The 19,142-nt window shown below is 34.2% G+C and overlaps 1 protein-coding gene across 2 annotated transcripts in view; it reads right to left on the reverse strand.

The window, feature by feature from the left end:
* The window catches only part of LOC133531461 (AT-rich interactive domain-containing protein 5B-like), a 120,368-nt gene that overhangs the window by 25,480 nt on the left and 75,746 nt on the right, over window positions 1-19,142 (reverse strand). The window lies entirely within an intron of this gene.

A 19,142-nucleotide genomic window follows, 5' to 3' on the forward strand; every position in this document is an offset into this window, starting at 1 on the left:
ATATGTACTTCATTTCGTTCTGTGGGCACCATTGCAGAACTGAGATATTTGTAATTTAGTCACAATGTCATCACCCTTATTACCTAGGCAATAAAGTCCAAATAAGTAAATTAATTACTGCAGAGTAGAGTTCGCGCATCTCTGCGAGCGCGGCAAACCATTCGCAGATCTTACCCAGCGGTGGACTGTATTGCCTAGGTAATAAGGGTGAAGACATTTTATTAATTTAAGGTTTTGTCCCTTTTTATATTTCTAGTTTTTTTCTGCTATAAGTCCGTTTGCCCTTTGAAAAGGGGGTAATTTTGAAAATGGCAAACATAGTCTATCAAACAACGTTGTCAGTAGAAAAAGGTGCGAAATTCAAATTATGGGACGGTAACCCATCGCGGGCTCATTTTTTAAATTTGCCGCTTTTTCTACTGACAGAAATTGCTTGACAGACTATATCTATAAAGCCAGGAGCACTATAGCAAGAATTACCAGCATCTTGTTACTATAACAGTTTTGAATGATTCACGGTTAGTTTCACTAGACTTAAATCGACCGGGATATGGGCCTTTTATATTGTTTTTGAGTTCCCGATATTTCGACGCAGTTACATGCATCTTGTTCACGGGTAACTGGAGATAGCGGGTGGGTGTCAAAGTTGTGTAGACCGCGCTCGGTCTACCCTCATTCGAGAAATATAAAAGGTAATCACGGTTCATATAACGGTCGATTTAAGGGGCTCCCCGCGGTTTTCATCGATTTTTGACAAGTTTTGAGTCCCCTACCCTATAAACAAATTAAACACCTATAAACTAAAATTATAAGACAAACGGCTATCGGTTCTTCAATCGTTTATCTCCATTCTGGTCTGCCGGATTTTGAGAGAAATGAACACCTTTTTTTTTTATATTGTCTATTAACACACTTTTTTGTTACTCGATAGCTGTGAAGGATTTTACAAGTATGAAATCTTCACATTTGGGTTCGTCTTTGACGTCTCTAAAAACTGGTCAGAGATTTTAATTTCAAAATAATTAACACAAAAATTATGGCCAGAAAACCAGTTTTTTGACCTAAAATTGTTCAACTTTGATGCGAAATATCCCGAAGACAATGAAATTTGAAGTGAACTAAAGAGACTATATTTCTTAACGCCATTGATTGCTGTTAATATGATAAGCTGCAAAAAACATTAGAAAACTAAGGGATTCAGATCAAAAGTCATTGGCGCTATTGTCCCTTAAGTCATCTTATTACTATTACTAAAGTTGAAAATGTTTCTAGTGTAGTAGATATATTTGCTGTTTTCAAAATTGACCCGCTGTCGAAATCACCCCAATCCACCTTAACTGCATTTTTGACAAAATGATGTCACACAAAAGTCCGAATATGACTTTCGCCGCACTAAATTGTTTCTGCATCGTATACGTACGTACAGACTAATTCGAGATTTGTGCCAGTACGGGCAGATTAGAGTTGTGTGTGTGTGTGTGCCGATCGAGCACACAGACGTACACACACCATGTGCAATACAGCAGGCGAGGGCGAAATGAGAACAAAGAAGTTTTAGGGTAATAATATTATCGATCTTCCGGTCTGGGACTCGAAAGGTGAAGAATTGGCGAGAGTATAAAGTGTAAACATTATTTATTTGTATTGAGTACCTGATAACCGGTAACCAAAACAGGCCTTGGAAAAGGTTTTTTTGTAAACCTAATTATCCCATTTTTTTATTATTATGTTATGCTCTCTACGTAGGAATGAATCATGTATAAAAATGACTACTTTTCCATCCACAGGCAACTAATACTCATCGAGACAATTCCAACAACGCCAAGCTCAATTAGGTTGCGTTGTTTTATAACAGATACCTATGGCTACCTTCTGTCTCCATCATCAGATCAGCTCGATGACACCATAACATTGCATTGTCACCCGACTTACATATGCATGCAAATTTTCAGCTTCATAGGAAACCGGGAAATAGGTCAAATTTAGCTGTACATTGGAAGTTAAATTTGTCAGACAGCTGTTATAAATTGAAAAATATGTCATATACAAAAGAACAAGTGACCAAGGCTTCCAGTGCTCAGGGCTGATCGAACTAGCGTCCTCTAGCGGCCAAGGGCGGCAAGTGTCGTAATATGCAATTTCTTAATGGCTCCTCTACATGATGGCCCAGCGTAGGCCAGTCCTAGGGACGCATTTATGCGTTAGAGGGAGCAAGTGATATTGCCATCTCACTTTACCGCATAGCTGCGTCCCTTGGACTGGCCTGGAGGAGCCCTAAAATATGCAGTAAGGGGTACTGCAAGTAATTAAAAATATTTGTTTAAATTTGAACTTTAATAGCTGTCAATAGAGTTGAATATCATATCCGCCATATATAAATATGGTTACGTATGCGGTAGGGTTAAAACCTTGCTCCTTGACGTTGATTTGAATTTGTATTTATTTCCTAGTAATACTATGGCACTATTTTAATTCTGTCAAGGATTTTAAATTAAGTGTAATCTGAAGTATTTTATATAATTATTTGCTTTCTACAGCATCAAACTTCTTTACGTTTGAATAACGAAACCACGAAACCCTAAAATTAGATACGCTACAGACCAGTACCCGTACCATGAGTCACTGACAGTGTCAAAACTGACATATATGCTAACGAGAACGCAATTCACTTTCTATACATCTCGCTCGCACTTATATGCGAGTACGAGCGAGATGCATAAAAAGTAAGTTACGTTCTCGATAGCGTTTTTGTCAGTGTCGAACTGGTGGTAGCCACACTGCTGTGCCTGCTGTGCTTAGCCATGCGAAATCTAATCAAATATATTTTGTTAGATTTTTTTTTATTTAACCATCCTTCGTATAAGAAAACTAAACCACGGAACCCTATAAATAAAATACAGTATACCGGGCCTGCTGTGCCTGGTCCCATAGCGCAGCCCTGCGAAATTGCCGGCGGGCGGGGAGGCGCCAGGGCCGGACTCCGATCGATACGTGGCATCCGGATTTGCCTATAACTGCCATTAATTAGGTAATCACGTCGATTAATAGTTACGTCATATGTTGGTAATATAAAAGTAAACTCGTTTTATAGTTCTTATTTATGAGATTTAGAAATCATATAAATGTAATGATAATAATTTATGAGTTAGGTCTCAGGCATAAAATAAACATTTATACTACTTGAAGGTGGGTTCATTAATACGGGAAAATAAACAAACAATAACATTTACTAACTACAAAAACAGAAGGGGAAAAAATGGCCCAGGTAGAGCCGAGAAGGCTGGCCGTATACCTCGCTGAATGGTGAACTTATTAAATAATGAAATTAAATTATTTCAACAGAAACTTATTTATTTATCAAGAATTAAATGCACGACGTGATAAGAGATTTTAAACAAACCAGCATCTTTAACTTTATAATTAAAAGCAAATCAGACTTCTCTATCGTGTTAAAATATGATAGAGAAGCCATGAAATCACATAAATAAATAAAAATTACGTGGTAATCTCATCTGTACCGTGGCGTGACGTGCGCATTTGCGTGAAGTCTCATTTTGTATGTCATCGATATTTTGTATGTATTTAAGTATTTATATATTAAATTATAGTTATGTTTTCTATTGATTTCCTATTAATAGATAGCAGCGCCACCTATAACTATAAACATAAAAACTCTTTAATAGATTATTTTTGAACCGTGTGGCTGTTTGTATTTCGAATATGCATTGGCTTAATACATTACTTTTGATATCCGTTTACATGGTGGTTTCATTATAGGTACCCAAAACACAAGCTTTCTTGAGTTTACTTGAGCGTCAATTTGCGTAAGAATGACCAATATTTATTTATTATTTCGTTATTTATATTTATAGGTTACACTTACATAGGAATATTACACCTTTAACAAAATATACCTAAGTACACACATAAATGCAAACAATTTTTTTTTCCACGAAAGTGAATAAAAAGCCCTCGGTCCAAGTCCGCCCCTGCCGGCATTCTAAATGAAGGGGGGCAACTAAAATTGCTTTCAAATAAGTAACCAACCCGCTCTCCTATTCTGGAAAGGAAAGCCATATCGCTGCGATATCGGCAATTTACGAAAACGTGGTTTAAACAATTATCGAATTGACCCCTGGATTCCGATTACATAATTCTTACACTAAATTTTCATGGTAAATAAAAACGAAAAACAGTTATGGTTTCATTCAATGTAACCTTAATATAACTGCAGTCTAAATAACTGTTTCTATACAGGCATATTTTAAGTGAATCGAGCATCATATCGTACAGTAGCCCTAGTGTAACTTTGATCGACATCATAACGTGACGAACGCGTTTGCGTTAAGTCTCATTTTGTATAGAATTTTGAGGTTCCAAAACGTCCCGCTTGGCGCGCTCTTTCGAAATCCAGTACAAAATGAGACTAAACGCAAACGCGTACGTCACGTTTGGAAATCGAATTTATTTACACTAGGGGTACAGGTTTCGAAAGAATACTATAATATAATTATGTCGACTTTAACAATCGGTAATGTTTGAATCTTGTTTTTTCTTAGTGTTAGTTCGTTGGGTAAAATACATATCGCAATCTGTGCGAAAATGTAGTTTAACCTGAAGGCGTATTATGTGTAGCTTTATGCGCCTGATAAAATAAGTGTCATTATTGATTGAAAGTGATATATTACTGTCATAATCACGTGGTCGCGTAGATAAATATGACCATTACGTCCGTTCTCCTGACCGTAATAAGTACCCGGTTGAAAAGTTCATAAAAATTGTTAATTTAACGCAAAAACTTTATTTCCGAATTAGCACTTAGTTTTCTAGTTAAGCTGAAGCATACACAAAAGAAAAAAAAAGAAAAAAGACGTGGTTATCGTAAAAAATCTTCATAGGACATAAGACTTAACAAATAGTTATATGTTTTATAGAGGGGCAAAGTTGTGGTTTCACCACACCAGCGCGAGGAAAATACTTACCATGAAATACAAAAAAAAAATAAACAAAAAAAAACAAATGCACGTAATAATTAATCATTCAAAATCATCATTTAAAAGTCAATTCTACCAGCTAACATAAGGAAACAACTCAAAATTTGCATGTGATTACTTTGCGCCACATGTGGATAAAATGCAACTTTGTCACTAGTTTTTGTATAATCAAGAGGGCCTTTACCAGTTGGTGCGGTGAAAAGCAATATAACGGTCTATTCAATTTGGCAATTAACAAAATTTGTGCTCCGCTCTCATTTCGTTCTAAGGAATACAGCTTTTATTTGTAAATGTAAGTATACATTTTTTAGGGTTCCGTAGCCAAATGGCAAAAAACGGAACCCTTATAGATTCGTCATGTCCGTCTGTCTGTCCGATTCTGTCACAGCCACTTTTTTCCGAAACTATAAAAGCTATACTGTTCAAACTTGGTAAGTAGATGTATTCTATGAACCGCATTATGATGTTTACACAAAAATAGTAAAAAAAAAATTTTGGGGTTTCCCCATACTTAGAACTGAAACTCAAAAAATCTTACCCCCCCCCCCCGTAACTTCTAAACTAACAGAATGAAAAATCAAAAAAAAATATATGATATACATTACCATGCAAACTTCCACCGAAAATTGGTTTGAACGAGATCTAGTAAGTAGTTTTTTTTTAATACGTCATAAAAATTATATAATTTTTTTTTAAAAGGTTTCTAATATCATTTTTTTCTAAACTGAATAGTTTGCGCGATAGACACTTCCAAAGTGAAAAATTGTGTGTCCCCCCCCCCCCCCCTGTAACTTCTAAAATAACAGAATCAAAAATCTAAAAAAAATATATGATATACATTACCATGCAAACTTTCACCGAAAATTGGTTTGAACCAGATCTAGTAAGTAGTTTTTTTTAATACGTCATAAATGGTACGGAACCCTTCATGGGCGAGTCCGACTCGCACTTGGCCGCTTTTTTTTTAACTTATACTTAAATAAATAAAATAAATATTATAGGACATTTTTACTAAGTCCCACAGTAAGCTCAATAAGGCTTGTGTTGAGGGTACTTAGAGAACGATATATATAATATAATATATAAATATTAATAAATACTTAAATACATAGAAAACACCCACGACTCAGGAACAAATATCCATGCTCATCACACGAACAAATGCCCTTACCAGGATTTGAACCCGGGACTATCAGCTTCGTAGGCAGGATAGGGTAGGTAGGTACTTAAAACGATATTGTTTTTAAATACATCACTTCTTTTTTTGCATTAGTAAAAGGCAAACAATCATGATGGGGTTTTTAAAATACACTTACGCATAATAAATCACAGCAAATATGTAACAAATATATAGCATATATGATCAATAGGACTGAATATTTATTTACAATAACAATATACATAATGGATATTAAGGTCCGACCGAGAACGCTTTTTTTGTCTCGGCCGAGACCGAGACCGAGACCGAGATTCAATGGGATTCTCGGCCGAGACCGAGACCGAGACCGAGAATTTATAAAATAGAAAAAAAAATACGAATTTTGCACTAAAAATGTTTTTAAAGTCAAAATTCGACGATTTATCAGAAAAAAGTTATCATAATCAATTCGTAGCGCTATTAAATAGTATTTTAGGGTTCCATAACCATAATGGCAAGAATGGAACCCTTGTAGTTACGTCATGTCCTTATGTCTGTTGGTCTGTGCGTGTGTCACAGCCATTTTACTCAAAAACTATACGGTATATTTTATAACCAAAGTTGGAACGTAGGTGTAGATGTATTATGTAAGTCGCTTGTTAGTTTTGAAAACAAAAATTGTAAAATATATTTTCAAATATACACATTCAGGCCTTGTACATCTTTACAGATGATTTAAGCAACATCTATGATCTAGCGACAGTATATACTCCGTATAAATGTAACAAAAAGTTTTAAAAAAATCATGTGGCTCATCATTAGATAGGTCTTTAAAAATACAAAAAGGTTGCTAAAAACTTTTTTTGATTAAGTAAATACTTTTGACAATAATCGCTTCAAAAAAAAATTGTGTGATCCCCTCTAACATTTGAACCTGGAGAGCAAAACCATTAAAAAAATTCTAAATAATAAAGCTTAATAAGCAAATAATGTTTCAGGAAAATTATTTTGAATATGGTCGGTTAAGCCATTTAAGAGTTATAAAAAAACTGATCTCTTATTAAAACAACGAAAGTGCCACTAACATACGCTCTTTTGCTTGTACGGCTTTTTTGTATTGTATGAAGGTACGGAACCTTCCATTATGCGTGGTCCGACACGCACTTGGTCGGTTTTTTTCAGTACGGATGTGCACAAAAAGAGGTAATATAACAATAATCAAAATAAAGAGTTCTATATTGTAACCCAAAATATCCGCCACACGTGTCGTTTTGTACTTATCTACTGCTTTGCTTTTTTCCATTGACACAAATATATTTAGTATTAAAAATATTCAGTGTCATCTTCCACTCACAACAAGTTAATCTAAGTTACATCCCGATAACAATATACACTCATTTATTCATCAATAAGAACAACCACAAAACGAAAAAAACCAAATGAACAAGTGATTACTTGCAACCGCGCCTATCGATCCCAACACTTAGTATTTGATAAGTAATTGCCTTAAAATGTGGCTACGAAAAACGTCACACCAACCGGGCGATGCAACCAACTAGTGGCTTAGACCCCGGCTCTCGTGCGCTGAAAATTCAAATTTAGCAATGATAACTCATTGCCTATTCTCGGTCTCGGCAAGAATCTCGGCCCATTTTGGCCGAGAGCCGAGACCGAGATCTCGGCTCGATTTTTGGCCGAGAATGCCGAGACCGAGACCGAGACCGAGATCTCGGTCGGACCTTAATGGATATATACAGATGATTACTATAACTAGCTTATATCTAAAATAGGCCCTTGAGGCATTGTACCAAGGATGCTGGCGGCATTTCCTCGTTGTATCGCAATACTGATAATGCGGTCACCAGTTAATGATCAATTGATCATTAACATTTTTAAGTGTCATAATTAATAGTCAAGTACAATTTCTTTAAAGCGTTTTTCTATAAAAACACATTTTTCAAGCAGATTCCTTTAGCCCTATCACGACTGCCAGCAATGTCAACTTACATATTCGCTCGCGATAATATGCGAGTACAAGCGAGATGCATAGAAAGTAAGTTACGCACACGCTAGCGAGTATGTCAGTCAAACTAGTGGTAGCCGTACAGATATAATATAATAAATAAATAAATAAAATAAAAAAGCTTTATTTCATTCCACACACAACAATATACAGGTAGGTAATCGTACAGAGCCCCTAGTGTACATTTATTCGATTTCGAAACGTGACATACGCGTTTGCGTTAAGCCTCATTTAGTATGAGATTTAGACACCGCGCGCCAAGCGGAACGTTTTGGACTCAATACAAAATGAGACTTAACGCAAACGCGTACGTCACGTTTCACTATCGAATAAATTTACACTAGGGGTACAGATATAGATACCGAATAATCAATTTTAAATAGATGCAGGTGCGGTCAGGCGCGAGTCTGTCTATTAATACAAAATCGATCGAAATATTACCTTCGTAATCCATATACATATATGTGCGCGACTGTACCGAGCACTTACGGCCGCTCCGTCATTCCGTTTGTACAGTACATACGCGTACACAAGTACTAAAGTGGGTCGGTACTTACGAATAAAGTTAGGTTAGAAATAAATTTTATCGGCATATAAAATGAGTTGCATAATTTAATTAAATTTAAATTGATAATGCCAGTAAAGATACATCTTTTTAGTTTAAAATTATTAGTTTTAATTTAGTTTTAACATTATTTTATTTGTAAGTCCTTGGTGTTATTCAATGTTAATTTAGTTATTATTTACTTTTTCTTTTGTTATAACGTGTTAAATAAAAGCACTTAAAAGGATTTTAAAAAAAACATTCGCTTGAAAATATTCCCTCCGCTTTTCTTGCCGTATGTACAACATTTAGGTTAAATAAGGGACATTATTAGGGTTCCGTACCTCGAAAGGAAAAACGGAACCCTTATAGGATCACTTTGTTGTCCGTCCGTCCGTCTGTCTGTCTGTGAAGACCCTTTTTCTCAGGAACGCGTGGAGGTATCAAGCTGGAATTTATATCAAATACTCAGGTCTACTGTCTCTTAAAGCTGTGAAAAAATCAAACTTCTAATCCAACGCAATTAAAAGATACAGCCGTTTATGCCGCAAATTTCCACTCGCAAGGGAATCAAAACCTACAGGGTACTTCCCGTGAACTCAGAATCTTGAAATTTGGTACGAAGCAACGTCTTATAACACAGACAAAGGAAAAATTGCGAAAACCGTAAATTTTTAGTTACATCATATAATAATATATACCTACGGAACCCTCGGTGCGCGAGTTTGACTCGCACTTGGCCGGTTTTTTGAATTCACACAATCATTCAATAATCAATTCATTTTCAAATTGACAATACGGAACCACGTAAACAAGAATAAAAGAACCCTAATATGAAAATATCGACTACGGAACCCAATAAGTGAACAAAAGATAAATATCGACGGAACCCTTGCCGGCGCTGACCGCGAGCACCCCCGATTTCTGTTTACAATTAAACTTAACATATAAACACTGCGTCTGTGTGGGTGCGGCCAGGGGTGCCACACGCAAGGATATTTTTATTATATGTTATTAATTATTATTAAGAAATTATTATTACATGTAATTCATAGTTAAGTATTGAATAATTTACTTGTGTGTAAAAAAATGTGTATGTGATATGTTTTTAATTGTGTAATAAATTTAATAGTCCTATAATAAAACACCATGATTCAGGAGAAATATTTTGTTTTTTTAGTATGTTTCCGAAAATATTATTGATAACAATTTACGAACAAAAAAGGTAAATAATGGAATTAGCTAGTGAAATTTCGTTATGTCCTGTTTTTACTTCGAAACCAAGAAATGTCTATTACGCACAATTATATTTTAAAAATCTAATCGAAAGCATATTTAATTTATAATATAAAATCTATTGTGAAAATGTACCTACGTATTATCATTTTCATCAAAATATACATAATTGAGGAATAATCAAAGGATAAACAAATTTATTAAACTTCTTTGAAACAACGGTTCATGTGATGGTAAGCGATAACCATAGCCTATGAACGCTTGTTGTCGTCAAGTGTTTTGTTAACTCATCATGCGCTTGCCCTTTACACATTCACTTAAAGATATACAATTGTGTGTGTTTGTGTAAACAATAGTCTTACACGTGTTTGATTCGACCTTTGTAGTACACTAAAAAAAACCTTCAAAACCTATGTAAAAAAGTCAAAATAAGAAACGTTTATGCCTTTTAAATATGCAAACGAGCTTTACAAATATCTTTAGAAACAATACGCATAATTCGAACGGAATAAATGATGCAAAACAGTTTTTTTTCTAAGGTTTTGGCAGCCCTAGCGAGAGCGTCGATGTGTGCGTGCACCGAACAAGGTGAACATACAGCATGTTGTTTTTTCGGGAGATTAAAATTGGCTCGGATTGCCGTGTAATATAATAGCGTTATTATGTTACGTTTATATAATATACAGTTATATTTTGTACATATAAATTACATATTACATAAAGATCGGTAGTTGGTTTTTTTTTCAACACTACGTAGTTGGCAAACAACAGTGATACAGATACAGCGATACAACCATGCAGTATACTGACAGTGAGCGGCTAAAAAAAAGTTTATTTTGGACCATTATAAATCCATAGCGATTTAAGCAAAAAATCTTAATAGCTATCTTATTATCTATGTTAATCAATTACAAACTAATCCATGCCTAACCACCTCACCAAGAGGCTTTGCCCTACTTATCCCTCCCAATCACCACACCGACCCAGTATTATAGTAAAGACTCCGAAACTGACTTGTGAACTTTTAGTTTAAATTAATTTAAAGACAAAGAAATGGTGATCAAAATAAGGTTCTCCCAGCGATTGATAATAAACTGTTTTTTCATTCGCTGGGTTCTCCCGGTTTCAAAGTTCCAAGTTAACCCCTACCGCCTACGCCTAGTGAATCCCTTGGGCCTGAAAAGAATATTGAAATATTGATATTACTTTACAGGGTTTTACTTTAAAACGATCTCAAGGCTATTTGATAGAAATTTAGAATCTGAATCTTAATATGGCCTCGGTGACTTGAGGATACAATTATATATTTGTCATATATATTTGAGTGCACAAACATTCTATTATTAGACAAACTCTAAAACACCTTTTTACTGTTTATATAATAAGTAATATAATTGTTGACAAAGAGACAATTCACATTCCTTAAACGAGAAAAATCATTTCGGAATTAAAAATATCAATTGGTATGGTACATTCATACAAAAAACATTAAATTACATAAACAATAATAACATTAAACATATCTAACTATTAATTCTAAAAACCCCAAAGACAATTAGGTCGCGTTGTTTTATCACTGAGTTCCTATGGCCACCTCCTGTCTCCATCATCAGATCAGCTCGATGGTACCATAACAATGCATTGTCACCCGACACAAATAATAAATGAATATGATGGCAGAATCTTACAGAAATCGACCTTGTCCCATAGGCTAGTGTGGTGGGTACTAGACGATGATATAATTATGTATATAATAGATAATATATATATATATATATATATATATATATATATATTATATATCGATATTAATAATAACAATTATAATCAATTTCTTACTACGACGACCTGTCTAGCCTATAGTGGGTAGTGACGCTGCTTATGAAGCCGATGGTCCCGGGTTCAAATCCTGGTAAGGGCATTTATTCGTGTGATGAGCATGGATATTTGTTTCTGAGTCATGGATGTTTTCTATGAATTTAAGTATTTATAAATATTATATATATCGTTGTCTAGTACGCGCAACACAAGCCTTATCGTGCTTACCGTGGGACTTAGTCAATTTGTGTAATAATGTCCTATAATATTTATTATTTTGCGCCGCTTTGCATAAATCATTATTATGTCAAGTCGACGTCAATCGCATCATCCTGTAGCGGCACATGTGACACACTCACACACGCGCCGCACTCACACAGGCGCACGGAATTGATAGCGCGTCGGATCTAGTCGGTGCAACGCCCCTGGGCTTAGGCTGGGGGCACACTGCCCATGTTTAGGGATTTTGTTCATTTCAATATTATAAATATTTGGATGGTGTGGACTGTGGAATAATTTTATTAATTATGAATAGATATAAATATAATAATCATATATAATATTTATATTATTTATTATTCAGTGCGTAAATTCAATACGGGCGAATATTTAAACGGTGGTTAGGATAGGACATAAGAAGTATATTGAGATAAATTTTGCTTAGTAATACAATGAAAATATTAACCATATACACTATAATTCGTTCCGCAATGCAAAGCAACACACGAGTTACGAGCTTTTTAAAGTAACTCTTAATGTTTGCAGTACATCAAATCCGTCTGTCACCGTTAATACGTTCACTTTCATAGTTCACAACTTGATTGACGTTAATCAATCCGTCAATTGTTGTTTTGGCAACAGGCCCTCAATATGGACATCTACACGGCTACCACAAGTTGGCGTTTGACATTTACGTTCGCGAATGCGTGAACTCGATCGCATATTCCCTGTCGCACCAATATATAAGTGCGAGCGAGATGGACTGCGATCGAGTTTACGCAGTTGCTAACGTAAACGTGAAGTGTTCAACTCGTGAAACGGCTACTATTGGTATCGAAATGATTCAAATGACTGAAACGAAAGTGGAACTGTAAAAACAACTCTGAACTGCGTTCTATAAAGTAGTTGCTTTTCCTAAAGTAAACACGGTGCGGAAAATATTACCTGTTGCGTAGAACGTGGGCACCCCGACTCCATCAATACATGGCGTTACGTGTCACGTGCAAGACGACGACCCATAATATATATTTGAGGAATATTTTGCATACGTTCTCAGTTTTCGTATGGAACCGTGAATGCCTAAATGGATTCGATTATTTATTTTCCAAGGCGAAATTGATAATTTAATAGATATAATTTATAAATTGTATGGAAATCGCCTTTCTGACAGTCAAATGTTTGTATTATTTTAGCGCTCATATAATAATGTTAAGTTAGAGGCAACCGAACACGAGGCGCGTATTATATTCACTGTGGTTTTGGCGCATCTTCTACCTGTGGCCTTGTGCTAACCTGTACAGTCAACACAATAATAAATAGGTATATTTTTATGTAAATCCCGGCGAATATCTTTGGTTAAAGCGAATAGGTTAGGTATTACAATTTGAATACAAACCTAGAAGTATGAAGTAAAATTATATATGTATTACAGTAGTAGGTGTACTACAGCTTAACAGTGATCTGTACCCCTGGTGTAAATAAATTTGATTTCGAAACGTGACGTACGCGTTTGCGTTTAGTCTCATTTTGTATGTGATTTAGAAAGAGCGCGCCAAGCGGGACGTTTTGGAAACTCAAAATCCTATACAAAATGAGACTTAACGCAAACGCGTTCGTCACGTTATGATGTCGATTAAATTTACACTAGGGGTACTGAACTTTTTAACAAATAGGTACAAAAAGTAAAAAACTTAAAATAGGCACCTATTCCAAATGTGTATGGTATTGGTACGTTTTTTTTTTTAATCTATTAATTGGTTAGTATCTAGGGTCAAACATTAGCGCACTAAACCCCAGGTATGGTTACAACGTAGAACTATACTATGCCTCATTTGCACATAGTACAGTCAGTATCAAATAGATAGTAAACGGCAAAGTGACTAAATATGGATATGTACACATAATTATTTATATATTAACAAAAATATGTGGCTGACTGTATTCAGCCACGTGTAGAATTTTAGTCTAATTATTTAGTGGACAGCTGCGTCAACATTGTATGGTAAATTTTCTGACTACATTTACTTTAAACATATACTTTTGGAAGAACAAAATGAAAAACATACTGAGCAAACATGGCGCCGTATATCTTCACAAAAGAAGGCATGTGACAAAAGAAAAATAGTGTAACAAATAAGTTTAATTTATTTAACAATTACTAGATTTTTCAATTACGCATATTTTATCATTTTCAGCTATAAACCTCAACTTATAAAGCTAGAAGGAATATTCAAATTCAAAAGGGTTGGTATTTGTTTATTTTTTGAGTTCTGTCTACATTTTAATGAAAATATTGTCATAAGTAAAAATATAATAAGTGCATGGATTCTTAAGTAGGTACATAACATGGGCACATTTGTTAAAAAATATGAAATAGGTTTTCTTAAGTCAAATTAAGAACTCTAAATCAAAATATTACTCAATTTATTCATAATTTGAATTAGATTTAAGTTAATGGTTTAGGTTAAAGTTTAATATATTAAAAAGGTAATTGACATTTAAACTTCACGTTATTATTATCATTTAGTCATTATAAAACCTAAATCGGAAGATACGAAAAGAGATGTATACGAAATATCAATGTTTAAAACATGTTTAATTAAAATTGTGATGGCACAGTGTGCCCCCAGCCTTACCGACATAAATTCTCAATAACACGAAATGGCGGAGCGGGGCGCGGGGGGGCGCGGGGCCGCACTCGGCAATGCGGGTTATTATTATTATTACATTTGCCTAAATTACATTTAATCGAAATTAGTCATCATTTCTAATCGTGATGTGTAATCAAAATTGATAGTTAATCGTCATTTATTTCAGTACTTATATCAGTAAATTATTTTGGATGACATTTTTTATGTACTATTATTCTACTTCTATCTACCTTATTTGGTTAAGTAATAAAATGTATAATTATAAACCTCTAGATGTATTGTTTCTTTTTATTTCGGTATTAATTACATAAAGCCTATTTTATTCTATGTTTACGTCAAGTAAAATGTTTGTTTTCCGTTCTAAATATTAAATGAAAATGAATAAGCGTTAGAAAATACTATCAAAGTTGTCTAGTACAATTACTAATTGATTAGGTACATATCGGGTCTATTGATTGATTAAGTTTCGATTGATATCTGCATGTTAATTGATAATGATAGTAAAGACACTTAGAAAATATACCTTATACATATAGGCAATTGATTTAAGACATCATATAGATATTATGTTTTATTAAGTTCGGTTTTGTAATAAGCATTGATAACGTTTCCAAAAAAAAAAAATGTGAAAAAAATCTATATTTGCACAATAATGTTTCCAAAATAAGCGAAAATAAGTAGTAACTTCCTCTATTTATTAAATAACTTGCATTGTTCTTGAATCTGCCGTGCGTTGTTAATTTTTTGTACACAAACAACTTTCCGTGTTTTTTTGCCATCCAATGCCAAATATAAACTTTTAAAAATTCTAAAACAATATATATATATATATATATATATATATATATATATATATATATATATATATATATATATCATATACAAAACACAGTTATATGTATATGTATATCGATGTCTGAGTACCCACAACACAAGCCTTCTCGAGCTTACCGTGGGACTTAGTCAATGTGTGTAAGAATGTCCCTATAATATTTATGTATTACTTATTTATTTAAAACATAAAAAGAATAAACAAGAAATTGCTTGTTGACATTAAATCGTAAATACCTTATCCTCAATTAAATTAGCGCGCCGAGTTCGGCCCTGCGCCGGTGAAAGATGAGAGCCGGCGCTCGCGCGCACTTGACACTTGAATTACGTAACATTTGTTTATTTGTTCCACTTTGTCCTTTATTTGGGTAATTTTTAACTTTGACTCAACAAAATTATTATTTTAACGTTCGCGAAGGTCTCCATTTTAGCTTGGGCAAAATGCTTCCGTATGTCCGGATTTCCTCTGCAGGTCGCAATTCTCAACCGATTCTCGCGTTTTGTAAGCAGGTTCGATGTTTTTTTTTGTCGATTCAGTTTTTGGCTTGTCGATATGACGGGGCCATACATTTGTTGAATTTAAAGCTATGCTCGCGAGTTCTACAGCCAATAGTTGACGTATTTTTTTAAATAATATGTAACGAAAGGCGTCGGTAAATTATCATATAGACGGGTTGAAGTTATGTATGTTAAGATGTAGAAATGTAACTTTACTACTACTTTCACTTTCAATTTCAATTCTTATATGAGTATAAACCACTAAGCTAACTTAAATGTATATAATCATTTTTTGTTTTGCTTAATGTTAACGAAGGAAATAACGTTTTAATAAAACTCAGTGGATATCATTACAAATCTGAAATTAAATAACTTCTTAAATCGACCTTCAAACTTAAAGAACCAAGTATCAACACTCTTCATTCGCAGTACACAGCCGTCCACGAAGTTTTGAACGCTTAATGAATTCAAAAAGGGTATATGTACCGAACCTACCCGTTTCCTGTCAAGTCAATAACAACCTTAACCTGATAACATAGGGTTGATTTTACTTTGTAGAAACTTGCTTATTAATATATGTAGGTTTATATACAATTTAGAGATTAGAAAACCTTGTTTTTTTTGTCCTGCCTTTTTGCTTATTGTTCAAATATAGTTTTTTGTTAAGTGATAACAGTTTTGGGACCATTTTGGGGTTAAAATGTCCATTTGGTTTAGTAGTTTAGTATTGTACGTATTCTAGGAAATTAAAATGATAAAAAATGACGGATTATACAGTTGTGACTCGCGCTCTGAGAGTGCCGTGCTATTTTTTTCGGTTCTCATTTTAAAACGTCATGTACTAAAATAGCGGGGATCTGTATAAGGGCATATTCGGTCAGTATCGTATTCTTTAAGATATATATCGTGATCACGTGATCGTCCATAAGAAAAGAAAAAAGGTTTCTAAATATTGTCCATTCTCCATGATCTGTTAGTATGTTATTGACACAATGAAAAACTAGGTATATAGGTTTTCCTTTTTTTTTTCAATATTAGAAAAAAAATTTTTTTTTTTTTCATAACAGCGAAACCTATTAACCTAGAATATATTATGCTGAAGCGATCGACATCAAAATCAAAGTGATTGGTTAAGATTTAGTTAGTAGAAGCCGTTTTCTCCAGAAATGGAATTTCATCAAAAAAATACCGTTATTTCGTTAGATTCGAAAAGCTTTTCTTCCCTTTTAAGGGCATATTGTGTTCTTTAAAAGTACTTTATTCACTTAGTTTAGTTTTTATAGGGGTGATTTGGAAAATAATGTACACCCTTATAAATGAATTGCACAAAATGCACCCTTTCCTATGTGTAGTAATTGATTAAAAAAATAGTTTGAATGGAATGAAGGTATGACTTTTAAATTTGAGAATGAAATTCAGAGTTTTTTAAGAAAACCACGTCGTAAACGAAGTCGCGGCGAAAGTTAACGTGCAATAGACATTTTTGATTATCAAGAACCAGAAATAAATAAATAAAATGTTGTTTGTCAAGGTTCGGAAATCGGTTTTTCCAATCATGTACTTGGCGCAAAACTTTTTAATTTCGTGTTCGTTCGTACAACCGTTATTTTTAAACCGGTTATTAGGAGAACATTTTCATGTTTTTTTTAGATTAACCGGTTTAGAACACTAAAAACCGGTTTCTACCTGTCTTCGTTTACGCGGCACACCTACAGACGGCCGGCCGTCTCGTCACTCGTCGAATCAACCGGTTTATTTAGGTTACAATAAAGTTCTTAAAACGTTCGCGTTATGTATGTTATGAAAGTTCGAAGTAAAACCGAAATAAACCGGTATTTACTGCTATTTTTAAAATCGGACCGAATCTTGGTTTGTGTGCGGTATGTGTCCGCTCTCAGTCACGCTCGCTTCTGTAGTTTGAGCCGCACAGATTCTATTATTAGTCATCAATCGATAACGGACATAATACGACTCCATCGCTAGCTTGTGATTTGCCCAGCGGTGGGATGGAGTGGGCTTTTTGGAGACTTTAAGGTCCACTTCAGGGTTGAAAACATCGAGTACCAGAAACCCGCTCGGCGGGTTCTCTGTTCGTAGTCGCTTTCCTCTACAAAACGGGAAAATTTATTTATCCATACAATTGTAACATATTTAAATAATAATAATAAAAATAAAAATAAATGAATAGAAAAGAAATGAATAAAGGAATAAAAATAATAAATAAATATTATAGGACATTATTACACAAATTGACTAAGTCCCACAGTAAGCTCAATAAGGCTTGTGTTGAGGGTACTTAGACAACGATATATATAATATATAAATAATTATAAATACTTAAATACATAGAAAACACCCATGACTCAGGAACAAATATCCATGCTCATCACACGAATAAATAATGTAAATAATGTATTAATAATTTGAATTTTGTGAATTTGTAAGTTCGGATGATGATCGTGATGAATAATTTTATTTTATAATGATTAGCTTAGATTTGTAAGGTATTAGTATTGTATTTTGTATTGTTGTTGTATGTCCTCACAGGGCGTCATGGACTGACTTACTGAATTGTATTGTAACACCTTAATAATGTATGTACATGACTATACAATTAATAAATATTAAATATTATAGGACATTATTACACAAATTGACTAAGTCCCACAGTAAGCTTAATAAGGCTTGTGTTGAGGGTACTTAGACAACGATATATATAATATATAAATATTTATAAATACTTAAATACATAGAAAACACCTATGACTCAGGAACAAATATCCATGCTCATCACACGAATAAATGCCCTTACCAGGATTTGAACCTGGGACCATCAGATACGTAGGCAGGGTCACTACCCACTAGGCCAAACCGGTCGTCAAAATGAAAATGAAACACTGGGATCGGCTACGAAAACGTCAGTAGCGAAGCAAAGGGTAAAACGGGACCCTATTACTCAGCTGTCCTTCCGTCCGTCTGTCATCAGGCTGCATCTCATGAACCGTGATAGTTAGACAGTTGAAATTTTCACAGATGATATACTGCTGTTGCCGCTATAACAATAAATACTACAAAATATAATAAAATAAATATTTATGGGGGCACCCTTACAACAAACGTGTTTTTTTTTGCCGTTTTTTGAATAATGGTACGGAACCCTTCGTGCGCGAGTTTTTTTACAAAATGTATT

Source organism: Cydia pomonella, chromosome 25 (assembly GCF_033807575.1).
Source record: "Cydia pomonella isolate Wapato2018A chromosome 25, ilCydPomo1, whole genome shotgun sequence".
Taxonomy (NCBI): domain Eukaryota; kingdom Metazoa; phylum Arthropoda; class Insecta; order Lepidoptera; family Tortricidae; genus Cydia; species Cydia pomonella.